General features: G+C 40.5%; 1 long non-coding RNA gene across 1 annotated transcript in view; it reads right to left on the bottom strand.

Moving 5' to 3' along the window:
• LOC147018883 (uncharacterized) overlaps window positions 1-12,648 on the bottom strand; it is a 31,844-nt gene that overhangs the window by 2,791 nt on the left and 16,405 nt on the right. The gene's annotated exons all lie outside the window — the stretch shown is intronic.

Genomic DNA, 12,648 nt, shown 5'->3' with positions numbered 1-12,648 from the left:
CATAAAGGGTCCTTAGATCAGTTATGATGCTAAAGGCCCGGTCACACCTTGACGTTTTAGCCAACGTATGCCGATTTTTGAAATTTTTTTCTAAAACGCTGGCACACGTTGAATACGTTATGGGTAAGTTTTGATAACATTGAGAGCACGCTGGCATATGTCGTAGTACGTTGCCATACGTCGTTGTACGTTGGCTTTAAACGTTGTACTTTTCGGTTGTCCTCAAATTTTTTCATGCTTGAAATTTCACGACGTATGCCGGCGTATGACTCACACGTTCCGCTACGCTGGCCACAAGTTGTAGGCACGGTCTGCGATCGTTGACAGACGTCAACACATGCTACTTGTAAGTTAATCATAAGTTGAGACACGCCGAGGTAATGTTTAGCGTACCCGAAACTTATTTCCTACCTATGATTAACGTGTTGTTGGCACGTTACGCGATCGTTGCCACACATCGACAGACGTTACTTTTAAGTTACTCATAGGCTGAAAGACGTCGGTATAATGGATCGTCCTTGCGTCAGCGTCCACGGCCACGGCCAGGACACTTATTTGCAGCATTCTTCAAACTTTTCTTCGGCATGACGAGGATGTTCACACTTCGATGTCTAGCTTGGCTATGATTCCAATTGTCCATCGGCAGCGTCTATTTAAAATAGTCGAGGTTGAGCGTTTTAACACGTTCAGAAGAAACGTTTCAAATTTCCAAACCCCAGTGTCAAAAAAAAAACAAAACAAAAAAAAAACAAAGGCGAGTGACAGCAATTTAAATAGTTCATTGTAAACAATGAAACTAGCTGAGTGGTACCGTTTAAAAGTCGTTGAGTGTAAAAAAAAATCCAATTGTTGAGCGCAAGCGTCTACTTTCAATAGTGGAGATGCAGCCATTTAAATCGTTGAGTGGCAGCCTATGAACCTACCCGTGGACACGCGGACACAAGGACGATCCATCATAACCCACACCCTCCCCCTCACACCCACCTACTACTGCCAACATGAACAAACTACTACTAATACTAATACTAATACTAATACTAATACTAATACTAATACTGCTGACATGGACATCGACTCAAAAAGGACTCGAAAACACTGTTGGGTTCCCCTTTTATGAACACCATTTTTATATACCAATTCCCAAAACCGCTGGGAACACGTCTTTATATGGCAGTTGTAAGCTAGAAACACATTCATTTTTTTTTTTTTTGTCGACAGGAAGACGTCATTGGAATACGTCTACATACGTCGATGTGTGTTGGGACTACGTAAAGAATTGGTTCAAAGCACGTCAAACATAGGTTAGAAATAAGTTTCGCGTAAAAAAGACATTACCGCGACGTGTTTCGACTTATGAGTAGCTTATAAGTAGCCTTTGTGGACGTGTGTAAGCGTCCACATATCGTGTGTAAAACTTATCCTCATCACATGCGAACGTGTGTCATACGCCGAGTACGTCGTAAAATTTTGAACATGTTCAAAATTTCTTGACGTACTCTACTTACTACGACTTATGATAGCATATTTAGCGTTCTACTCGCGCATACCAAACTTACCCATACCGTTTTCGACGTGCCCCAACGTTTTAGACAGACTTTTTGTTACGTCGGCATACGCTGGCAAGATCGCCAAGGTGTGACCGCGATTTTGACCCTTCCATTTCTACGGCAGTTATGATTTGAATCGTTGTGCGTCAGCCTTTTAATAGGCTACGCCACGACATCGTCGGCGATGCGTGCAACGCGCTATGCCCGAGTTAGACTATCGTTGGGCATCGGTTGTGTAGGCCGACAACAGGTTCAGCATTCGTTGGTATAAGTTATCTATAACACAACGAAACGTTCTGTGTCCATTACCAATGCGTTATACATAAGACCAAGTCGCTATGAATACGTCCGAATCTTTAAAAAAAAACATCAAAAGTTCAACGTAAGCCACCGTTTTACATAAATTTTAACACGTTGCCATCGCTGGCTAAAACGTCAAGGTGTGACCGGGCCTTAACTTTATGTGCAGATAGGTCCCCGCCATTGTTTCAAGGGATTTCTTCGTGTTCACCGGGCCACAACTCGTTGAGATAGCCGTTTTTCTTTGTCCATCGTTATTTTGATTCACCATTGCAACAAACCTCCACGCAAACAACAACCGCCACCAACTACGCCACAACGCCCACCACGCTCACACCACCCCCACAACAATCACCACCATCTTCGCCACTACGCCCACTACGAACGCCATCCTCCGCGGACCAAGGAAAGACGGTTTCCGTGTCAGAAACAGTCCGAGAAGGATTGGCAGAACACAAGCTCTTGTGAGGCCTGTGGGGTATTTTCCCACCTATTTTACCCGCGCTTGGTGTGAAGGAAAGGGGGAGGGCAGCTCGCAGCCGATTGCTGGATGCACGGCGTGAGGCGGTCGGGATGAGAGAACGCCCCTTTTCAGGAACCTTCTCGAGAGGGGGCAGAGCCAAAAACGGGGAGGAGCGAAGGGCGGAGCCCCACGCTATATAAGGCGGACAGGGCACGGAGCTCGCTCTCTCTTTGGTGGTCAAGGTCAAGTCCTTTTTTCGTCTGGGTCGTCGACGTCATCCTCTCTGTCGGGGTCGTGCTGGATCTCTCTCTTTCTTTGTCGTCGAGGTCGAGTTCTCTCTCTCCCTCCCTCTCGTCTTGGCGTTGAGCGACCTGTCGGTGAAGGCACGGGCCGGTGGCGAGTCCGGGCGAAGCCTCGGAGACGCGGACAGGAGGCGCCGCAGGCGGTCTGTGGTGGACCTGCGCGTGCGGATGAGGAGAGTGCCGGAGAGGGTTCGCCAGCCGCAGAAGGGAGGTTTTCTTTTCTTTGGCCTTTTGTATGTGTGTTTGTGACGCCAGTCCGTGAAGTAAACCTGGTTAAGTGCCTGTACAATTAATGCTATAGTCGGTCACAACGTCTTTCATTTCTTGCTGTACATATTGCACGACTGCCCTTGCTTGTTTGTGTTATATGTGTAATAAATGCGCTTGCGAAATGTTTCCCGTTCATTGCGTCCTTCCCCTCTTTTGAAAGTGCAATCTTAAATCGTGGAATGAATGGTAGTGGGTTTTAAACACCCGATAAATAATCTGAACCATCAAGGTCGGCGATAACACCGCTCGGTTATCCCTGTAGCACGGAACAAACCGCTTAAGCGGTTCGTGTCCTAAGCCGACGTGGTGCAACCCCTCAGTAGGTTACCCGCACAGGTATTTAGGTATATAGACATTCGGCGATTCACCCTATTTCGCGTGGGTAGAATGCGGACTGGGTTGTGGTGAGGTTAAACCCCCACCCGTGACTGGCTCCTGGCAGTAGTTCCAGGAGAGTCACGACTGAATTGTCCGTGGGGTGGGCAACGCGGCTGCCATTAAAGGTATGCAGCCGATCGCACGCCACACGGGCCAGAATTCGTAAAAAAAAAAATATATATATATATATATATATATATATATATATATATATATATCTTCTTCTTCTTTCGGCTGCTCCCGTTCGGGGTCGCCACAGCGGATCATCCGTATGATCCGCATAGTGATTTGGCACATGTTTTACGCCGGATGCCCTTCCTGACGCAACCCTGGTCGCCTCTTACGACACAGGGATATGGTACACCTATTTTAACCGGGGTATACACCGGCCCAGTACACTGGTACTCATTTCGCCGACCTCGGAAGGATGACAGGCTGAGTCAACCCCCTGGTGTATTAATTCAGTGGCCCAACGGGGCTTGAACTCAGGACCTTTTGGATCCCAAGCCGCTGCCCTTACCACTGTGCCAACACCAGGCTAATATATATATATATATATATATATATATATATATATATATATATATATATATATATATATATATATATATATATATATATATATATATATATATATGTCCCAAAAAAATGTACTCGCATTTTGGCTCCTCATAACTCATAGAATTTTTCATTTATTTTCAGATCAAATTGACCATAATAATGGCAGAAGTACGACGAGGTTTTGAAGAAAGAAAATTTATCATAAAGTGCTACTGGAAGTACAAAAACATCATGGAAGTGCATAGACAATTTAGAAGACATTTTCACAAAGATCCACCAACGCGACGCACCATTGCTCGCATCCGAGATAAGTTTGAAACAGATTGAACTGCGCATGACGTCCATAAGGAGCGTTCAGGAAGACCACGGTCATCAACCACCCCCGCAAAGGAAAATCGATTGCTGGAAACCCTCCACCGATCCCCACGGAAATCTGTACGACAAATGGCTCATGAGACAGGAATCCCAAAATCAAGCCCCCATCGCATTTTCAAGTGAATTAATTGGAAAAGTTACATTCCAAAATTAATCCACGCTCTTAATAAAGACGATCCTGACCAGAGAGCTGAATTTGGTGAGTGGTACCTGGACAAATACAAAGAAGATGCAGCATTTCAATCCAAAATTGTTTGGAGCGATGAGACCAGCTTCACGTTAAATGGCTCAATTAACCGAGACAATTGCACCTACTGGGCTCCTGAAAATCCGCATGTTACTAGGGAACACCATTTAAAAACTTACCAGGGGTTACTGTATGGTGTGGGATATCAGCATTGGGCATCCCCTAGGATGTTTCACTGGGATGTTTGACCAAGCTTTCACTGGGGATGTTTATTTAAACTTGCTGCAGGAATCCGTCGGTCCACATGGCGAAGAGATATTTGGTGACGAAGAGATTTACTTTCAGCAAGATGTAGCACCTCCCCACTACCACCATGATGTAAGGGCCTATCTCGAAACAACTTTTCCGAACAGATGGATTGGGCAAAGACGTAGTGTTGAATTCCCTGCGTGTTCGCAGGACCTCACTCCAATGGACTTCTTTTTATGTGGATATCTGAAAGATAAGGTTTACGGCTCAAAACCAGCAACAGTCAATCAGCTGAAAGAGGAAATTGAAAGACAATGTCTCACAGTTCCAAATGAAATGATTCATAATGCTGTTGAATCCATTGGTCCGCGTTATCGGCTGTGTTTGGAACGTGACAGTCGTCAGTTTGAACATTTGTAAACATGCATTTATTCATATCTACATTTAACCATTAATCATGTTTCTAAGTCAATAAACAATGCATTTATTATCTTATAAAGAGAGAGCACAAATTTTTGGGACTATCTATATATATATATATATATATATATATATATATATATATATATATATATATATATATATATATATATATATATATATAACATTACCCGTAAACCCGTTGATTTTTTTTCATTAACTGCTGTCACAACGGGAACCCATTTCAAGAAAAAAAAAGAAAGATAACTCCAGCGAACTATACCGCTGAGGTTGTTTGCATTGATTAAATACTCGCAAAGAGTACTTCACTGAATCGGGAATTGATTTTTTTCATTGCCCAATTTAAACGAAACTTGATATTGCACACCGCAAGCGAATGGCGAGTGAAGTGGCCCAAAAAATTTTTGCACTATCGTGTACCGTTTTGGGTGTATTTCTGAAACATACATACATACATATACATAAGCCTGGTGTTGGCGCAGTGGTAAGGGCAGTGGCTTGGGACCCAAGAGGTCCTGAGTTCAAGCCCCGTTGGGATATAAACCAAGTCGAAAACACCAGGGGGTTGACTCAGTCTGCCATCCTTCTGAGGTCGGCGAAATGAGCACCAGTTGTACTGGGCCCGGTGTATACCCTGGTTAGAATAGGTGTACCATATCCCTGTGTGTCGTAAGAGGCGACCAGGGTTGCGTCAGGAAGGGCATCCGGCGTAAAAACCTATGCCAAATCATTATGCGGACAACAAAACGAGCGAAATGGAGACAGTTGGTCCGCTGTGGCGACCCCTAACGGGAGCAAGCCGAAAGAGGAAGAAGAAGAAGACATACATACATATACATATATACACACGAGCAAATACAAGCCGTCGCCTCGCCGATGGGTCAATAAAGTGGTGGGAGAAGAGCAGAGAAAGAGGGAGGGAGAGAGAGAGAGGAGGCAGGTGTAAGGTGAGAGGGGGAAGGGAGGCAGAGGAAACACACACACACACACACCAATTTATCTTATGGTTATCACTGAAAACATTGAAGTAAAAAAATCAAAGCAAAAGCTTTCAGCAGTCGTACCTTGATCTGTTCATTTCTGATGAAGACATTTTATTTAAAGTGCATTCTACAAGGCAATATAACAGCTTTTCCTTCATTACAAGGACTGTATAATTTAACATCATTATTGATGAGATTAATGAACGATCTACGACTATGTTCCTTCATTGCTCTGGACTCTAAATCTTCCCTGGCTTCCTTATATTTTTCTTTAAGATATATTTAAAAGTATCCACAGAACTGGCACCCACAATACATATCAGTTCTATGAGCATCTTTCTTGTAGAGAGGGAAAAATATGGCCTACGTATATATGGACCTTAAATTGATGACCGTTAAAATGTATTTCTAATTTTAATCATTCTAAAGTTCAGATTCAATCAAGTCACATGACCATATATAATCGACCACTTTAGAAGAAACTTTCTTCCTTTTAAACTTTGAGTTGATGGGTTTTTGCAATTAATTGGCAAACTGCCTCTTTATTTGCTGTTCAGTGGATCCTATGACTCCTTGACATCATTGAAGCTTAAAAGTTTCTCTAAAAAAGGTTTATAACACAAGGACAATAAAGTCAAGTTTCAACTTAGCCCCTGTTGTCGTTTTTGTAGAATAAACCTATTTACCTTTTCTCTTAATGTTGGATTTCACATGAGGGACAGATTTTAGAGCCCGATCGACCTCATTTGTTTCATTCAACATCGTGCTATCGCAATATTAATATCATACTTCACACAAATTTGATCAACCTTATTTTAAGATGTGTTCCAGATGTTAGGCTTTCCGTCTTTGTTTAAACTCGTCACAAAATTTGTTCTCAGTCTGCAGAAAGAATATCTGAACAGGTGCAATTCTTCAGGAATCCCACTTGATGTAAATCAGCTTCCAGATAAAAACTCCTTGATATCACCACCTGCTTTAATGATAGCAAATGAATATTTTTTTATTTGCTCCACAAACCAAACACATTCCTGTTCTTATAACTATTTTTAGTTTCAACACATGAACTTTTTTGAATACAAGTTACCCCATGCACACGAAGCAAAAAGCAGGGTTAAGCAATTGGTTAATTTCTGTCTGTCCATCCATCCGTCCATCTTATGAGTTCAAAATGGTCAGTTTATGATGGAGGAACATCTTAATTTCAATTGAATGTTATAACGTGAACAGGAAATGGAACATGAATGAGAAAGTGAACCAGCAGTTTACCTGTACTTTGGCTCTAAATTTGTCTTTGGCACATGTGCAGAGAGAAATCACATGTTTGTTTGTTTTTACTCTCTCTGCCTGCTGGCAGAAGAACAAAATTGAGAATAATTCCAAACATAAAACTCACTGTTTTTAAGGACTTCATAAAGGACACATACAACAGGCACGGATGACAAATGCAAGTGAAAGATAGGGTGATGTAATAGACACTGCATCGACCATGGTAAATTCTGGAATTAATTTATTTATACGAGTTTTAAAATCTTTATTTTAATTAAATTGAATTTGATATTTGAACACTGGAGAACAAAAAAAAAGAAAAAATATCACCTTCTTGTCACTTCCATGAACCTTTACTTTTACAGTACTTGGAAATGTTCTATAGGGTGGTATATCAAGTGGTTAGTGTAAAAAATGGTGTACAAGACTGCTTCAATGGTACTAAACTTCCGGATTTTTTTTTACTAATCTTTAAAATCATTACTGTATTAAAATTGAAAAATATACTTGACTTATTTGCTTGGTTTGATGGTTTGTCGCTTCGTTTTTGATTTTGATGTTTTTTTTGTTTGATGCTTTTAAGACAAAAACAAAACTGCACAGGGTATTGTGTTCTTGAAACTCTCTAGTTTTCTTTTTGCATTTAATACAACAAATTTTCTCAAAGATATCATTCCATTTATTTATTGGACTTTATGCAATCATCAGCATCTTTCCAACAGGAAGGAATAGTTCCTTTGCATTCCTCTCTGTAATTATTTATCATGCAGTTTTAATACGATTAATGCCTTTATCAATTTCACTCTGCTATTCATTACCTGAAGTTTTTTGAAATATTTCTCCAATAACATTTAATCACATCTTCACTAAATCTCCAAATCAATGACATTTGTATTGTTTTCCATATCCAGCTCAGCAGTATGCATCACCCTCAGAAAGAATGATAAAAAGGAGATTTCTCACATGACCAAAACACTGCTTTCAAGACGAATGCTCCCACTCCCTAAGAAAGCGACAGGAATGGTGATGTTATTATCCTCTCAAGTAATATATATATTTATATATAGTACTGTGAAAAAAACATTTTGCAGTACATATATGCTCAAGACTCAAGAATGTCAGGTTTACTCCCTTTCAGTTTAGTATTAAACAGCAGGAGTGAATCTTTTAAAAGGTAATCATATGTATTTGTGGTTGATCATATTTTTTCACTTCTCGTAACGGTGCCCCGTGAAATTTCACGATAAGCTATTTATACACGTTAACACAGCGTTTGTCCCAAGCGGTAAAACCTCTTTGTGGAGAGAGGATATTATTAGTACAGTATTAATAGTTTTGTAATAACATTAATACTATGTTATTATCATTAGAGTTGTCATTAGAAGCGACCTTAGAAAAAAACATCACAATTAGCTATCTTGACACGGATATATACCTTAACATGGATTTCGCCCAAGGAAGAAAACACCTCCAGGGAGTAGGGTAAATTATATCACAACAACCTCCATCGTGTGGCCTTAGTCCTCCTGCCAAGTTTGGTTGAGAATGGATAAGTAACATGCCTGGTTTTGGCTTAATGGTTAGAGTGGTGGGCTTAGGATCCTAGGATCCTGAGTTAAAATCCCACTCAGCTGTTGAATTAATACCAGGTGGGATTGACTCAACCTCTCATCCTTCTGAGTATGGCAAAATGAGGACCAGCTTGCTGGGATGATTGAGCCATTCAAGTATCCTGTGTTGGAGTGGCAACCCATCCAGGATTGTGCCCAATAACCCAGGAGACTGCTTTGGCAGTACCAATTGCTCTGGACTGAGTATGGTTCTGATGGATGGATGGATATGTAACAGCTGAAAGTATTGTGGTCAAAAAGACAGACACACAGAAACCAAATTGTGTATTTTAGTTTCACTAAGCATCGAGATCTATTCAACTACCATTTATTTACGATAGAGTACGCTCTCATTTAAATACAATGTCAATCTCAATGTTTCTTCATTTTTGTTATATTCCTCTGTCAATCTCTTCTTTTGTCAGAAACAGTTTTGTTTTCTCAAACTACTCCTCTTTGCCAATAAAAGAAAAACATTTTGTCTTCATTGTCAAGTTCTTCCATGCCAGCATCACACCCCGCAATAATTTACCCCACAAGTTATGTTGTATTTTATTTAAATTCATTATTATAAGTTCCCTTTTATTGAAGCCATCTTCTCTCGTATTATCGCTTCTTTATCAATCACGTCAAAATTTGCCAAAACTCCTTTTGTGACTACCACCTTTTCTCTTGATGTAATTTTTCAAGACTATTAATATAATCACCAACAGAACCTCTCCTCTTCATCATCCTGACAGACATCCCGGGCAATCCCTGAGCCCCATCACTTTCATCCCGTAGGATATCAAACACTTAATTGTCAGGATTTTCAGACAGCCTTGAATCAGAAATTAATTTACTCATAACATGAACCAGAAAGACTTCTTTTGAATAAGAGTTATACATTTCATCATGTTGAGAACCCTGCCAATTAGTCAATATTTAAATTAAATCTTCATTTATAGGTTATGCAAATCTGGAGTAATACCACTTTGAAAAAGGAGAATTCCAATTTACATTTCTGGGTCATTTAAATTCTTGCTTTGCGTTGCAGAGCACAATCAATATTTCCAACAAGCCGCCATTTTCTCTGAATCTCATTTTTCCCCATTGATGAAAGTGCAAGTGACACATATGATTTGTTGAGATGGCATAAAATGGCATAATATATTTTGGCTAAGGGCCCTGTCACACTTTGACGTTTTAGCCAGCGTATGGCAAGGTCTCAAAATGTATGTAAAATGCTGGCGTACACTGAACTATTGATGTTTTTTTTAAGTTTTGGGCGTATAATAACGAGTGGGACATATGCATAATGAATTAGTAACGTACAGAGAACGTTTCAACCACATATAGATAACTTATACCAACGAATGCTGAGCGTGTTGTCGGCATTCACAACCTATGCCAAACGATAGTCTAACTTAAGCATAGCGTGGCAGCGTATCGCCAACGATCACGTGGCATCGGCTATTAATAGGCTGTGGCTCGACGATTCAAATCATAACCTTACTAGACATCGAAGTGTGAAGTCGCTGTCACACCTTGACGTTTTAGCCAGCTTATGCCGACGTATGAAAAAATTGCCGAACCAAGCTGGCACACGTCGAATACGTTATGGGTAAGTTTTGTATACGTTAAGAGCACGCTGGCATACGCTGTAGTACGCTGGCATATGCCGTCACACGCTGAGTACGTCGAGAAATTTTCAGCATGTTGAAAATTTCTCGACGTACACGGCGTATGACACACGTTCCGCATACGCTGGCATAAGTTGTAGGCATGTCACGCGATGGTTGACACACTTACTCATAAGTCGAAACACGTCAAGGTAATGGTTAGCCTCAGTGTTCCAGACTCCCTGTTTTTTTTTTTTTTCTTTGGTATGACGGTGATGTTGACACTTCAATTTCTAGTGCGGTTATGATTTAAATCGTTGAGCGGCAGCTTATTAATTATATTATATTATAACCGCACCAGAAATCGAAGTGTTAACATCACCGTCATGCGAAAGAAAAAAAAACAAGCAAACAAAAAAAAACCAGGGAGTCTGGAACACTGACGCTAACCATTACATTGACATGTTTCGACTTATGAGTAACATACAAGTAACGTGTGTCGACGTGTGTCAACGATCGCGTAACGTGCCTACAACACGTTACTCATAGGTTAGAAATAAGTTTTGGGTCCGCCAAACATTACCTCGACGTGTTTCGACTTATGAGTAACTTACAAGTAACGTGTGTCGACGTATGTCAACGATCACGTAACATGCCTACAACTTATAGCCAGCGTATGCGGAATGTGCGAGTCATACGCTGGCATACGTCAAAAAATTTCAAGCATGGAAAATTTGTCTAACACCACGGCGTACTACGACGTATGCCAGTGTACTACGAAAAAAAGCCAGCGTACTCTTAACGTGTACAAACTTACCCATAATGTATTCGACGTGTGCCAGCATTTTAGCCAAATTTGCATACGTCAGGCATACGCTGTCTAAATCGTCAAGGTGTGACAGGGCCTTAAGTACTGCAAAAAAGTGATTTGTGTTCTACAGTGTTTTTCAAACTAAATAATTTTTTTTTTCTACTATATAATTCAATTTCTACTTTTTCAAACTATATAATTCAATTCAAACTAAAACGACTCACGGTTCAGCGCAAACCACCAGGCTGAACAGTTCTGGATTTTCACCAAAATCGAAGCAGTTCGTACATGTTACACACCCAACCTGTTCACCAAGTTTCTTCCAAATCCATACACAACTGTTTCAAATATTATGCCATAATATTTCTTCTTTGGCCCCATCTCTCAATGGTGAAGAATCACTTGAAAAAATTATATTTTCTGGATCCAGATCTTCACTAAAATCTAATGAATTAATCTTTGTTACACACCCAATCTGTCCACCGAGTTTCGTCTGAACATGTCGATAACTTTTTGAGATATCACTCACAGACAGGTGTGAAAACATCGGCTCCGTCCACCTTCTGTGGTGGTGCTAATAAAATAATGGTTTTAAAGGCTGAAGGAAAAAAACAAACAAACGCGTTTCGGAAGTTTATCACCGTTGCTGCACCATCTTTTACACCACATGATTTAACACCTTACATTAGTTTGTCATGCCTGTTCTTTTGGTCCTTTATGATATTCCTAAAAACAGGAAGTTTCCTGTTTGTAATGATTTTAAATTTGTTTGACTGCCAGACAGGCAGACAGACGAAAACAATTGCTGTCGTCCTCTGTACGCATGTGTGCTCAGAACGAGATTCCATAAAATTTGCCAATGTCAGAGCCAACGTACTGCTAAACTGCAGGTTCGTGTTCCAATTCATGATCTGATTCGTGTTCATCGAAATACAAAATAGAAAATTCAATTCAAATAAAGCAGTTCCTCCATCATAGAATGACGTTTCTCGACAGCGAGACAAAGTAAATGGCTTAACCCTGGCTTTTCACTTTGTGTGCCAGACCAATAGACCAGACCAACTAATATACTTGTAATTCTACGATTGTGCAACTAAAGGCCCGGTCACACCTTGACGTTTTAGCCAACGTATGCGGATTTTTTAATTTTTTTTCTAAAACGCTGGCACACGTTGAATACGTTATGGGTAAGTTTTGATAACATTGAGAGCATGCTGAAAAACACTGCCATACGTCGTTGTACGCTGGCTTTAAACGTTGTACTTTTTCGTTGTCCTCAAATTTTTTCATGCTTGAAATTT

The sequence above is a fragment of the Eptatretus burgeri genome, chromosome 10 (assembly GCF_056783735.1).
Source record: "Eptatretus burgeri isolate ZD-2024b chromosome 10, Ebu_testis_v1, whole genome shotgun sequence".
In the NCBI taxonomy this organism is placed as follows: domain Eukaryota; kingdom Metazoa; phylum Chordata; class Myxini; order Myxiniformes; family Myxinidae; genus Eptatretus; species Eptatretus burgeri.
The sequence above is the reverse complement of the archived record's forward strand: the minus strand, read 5'-3'. Positions and strand labels throughout refer to the sequence as shown.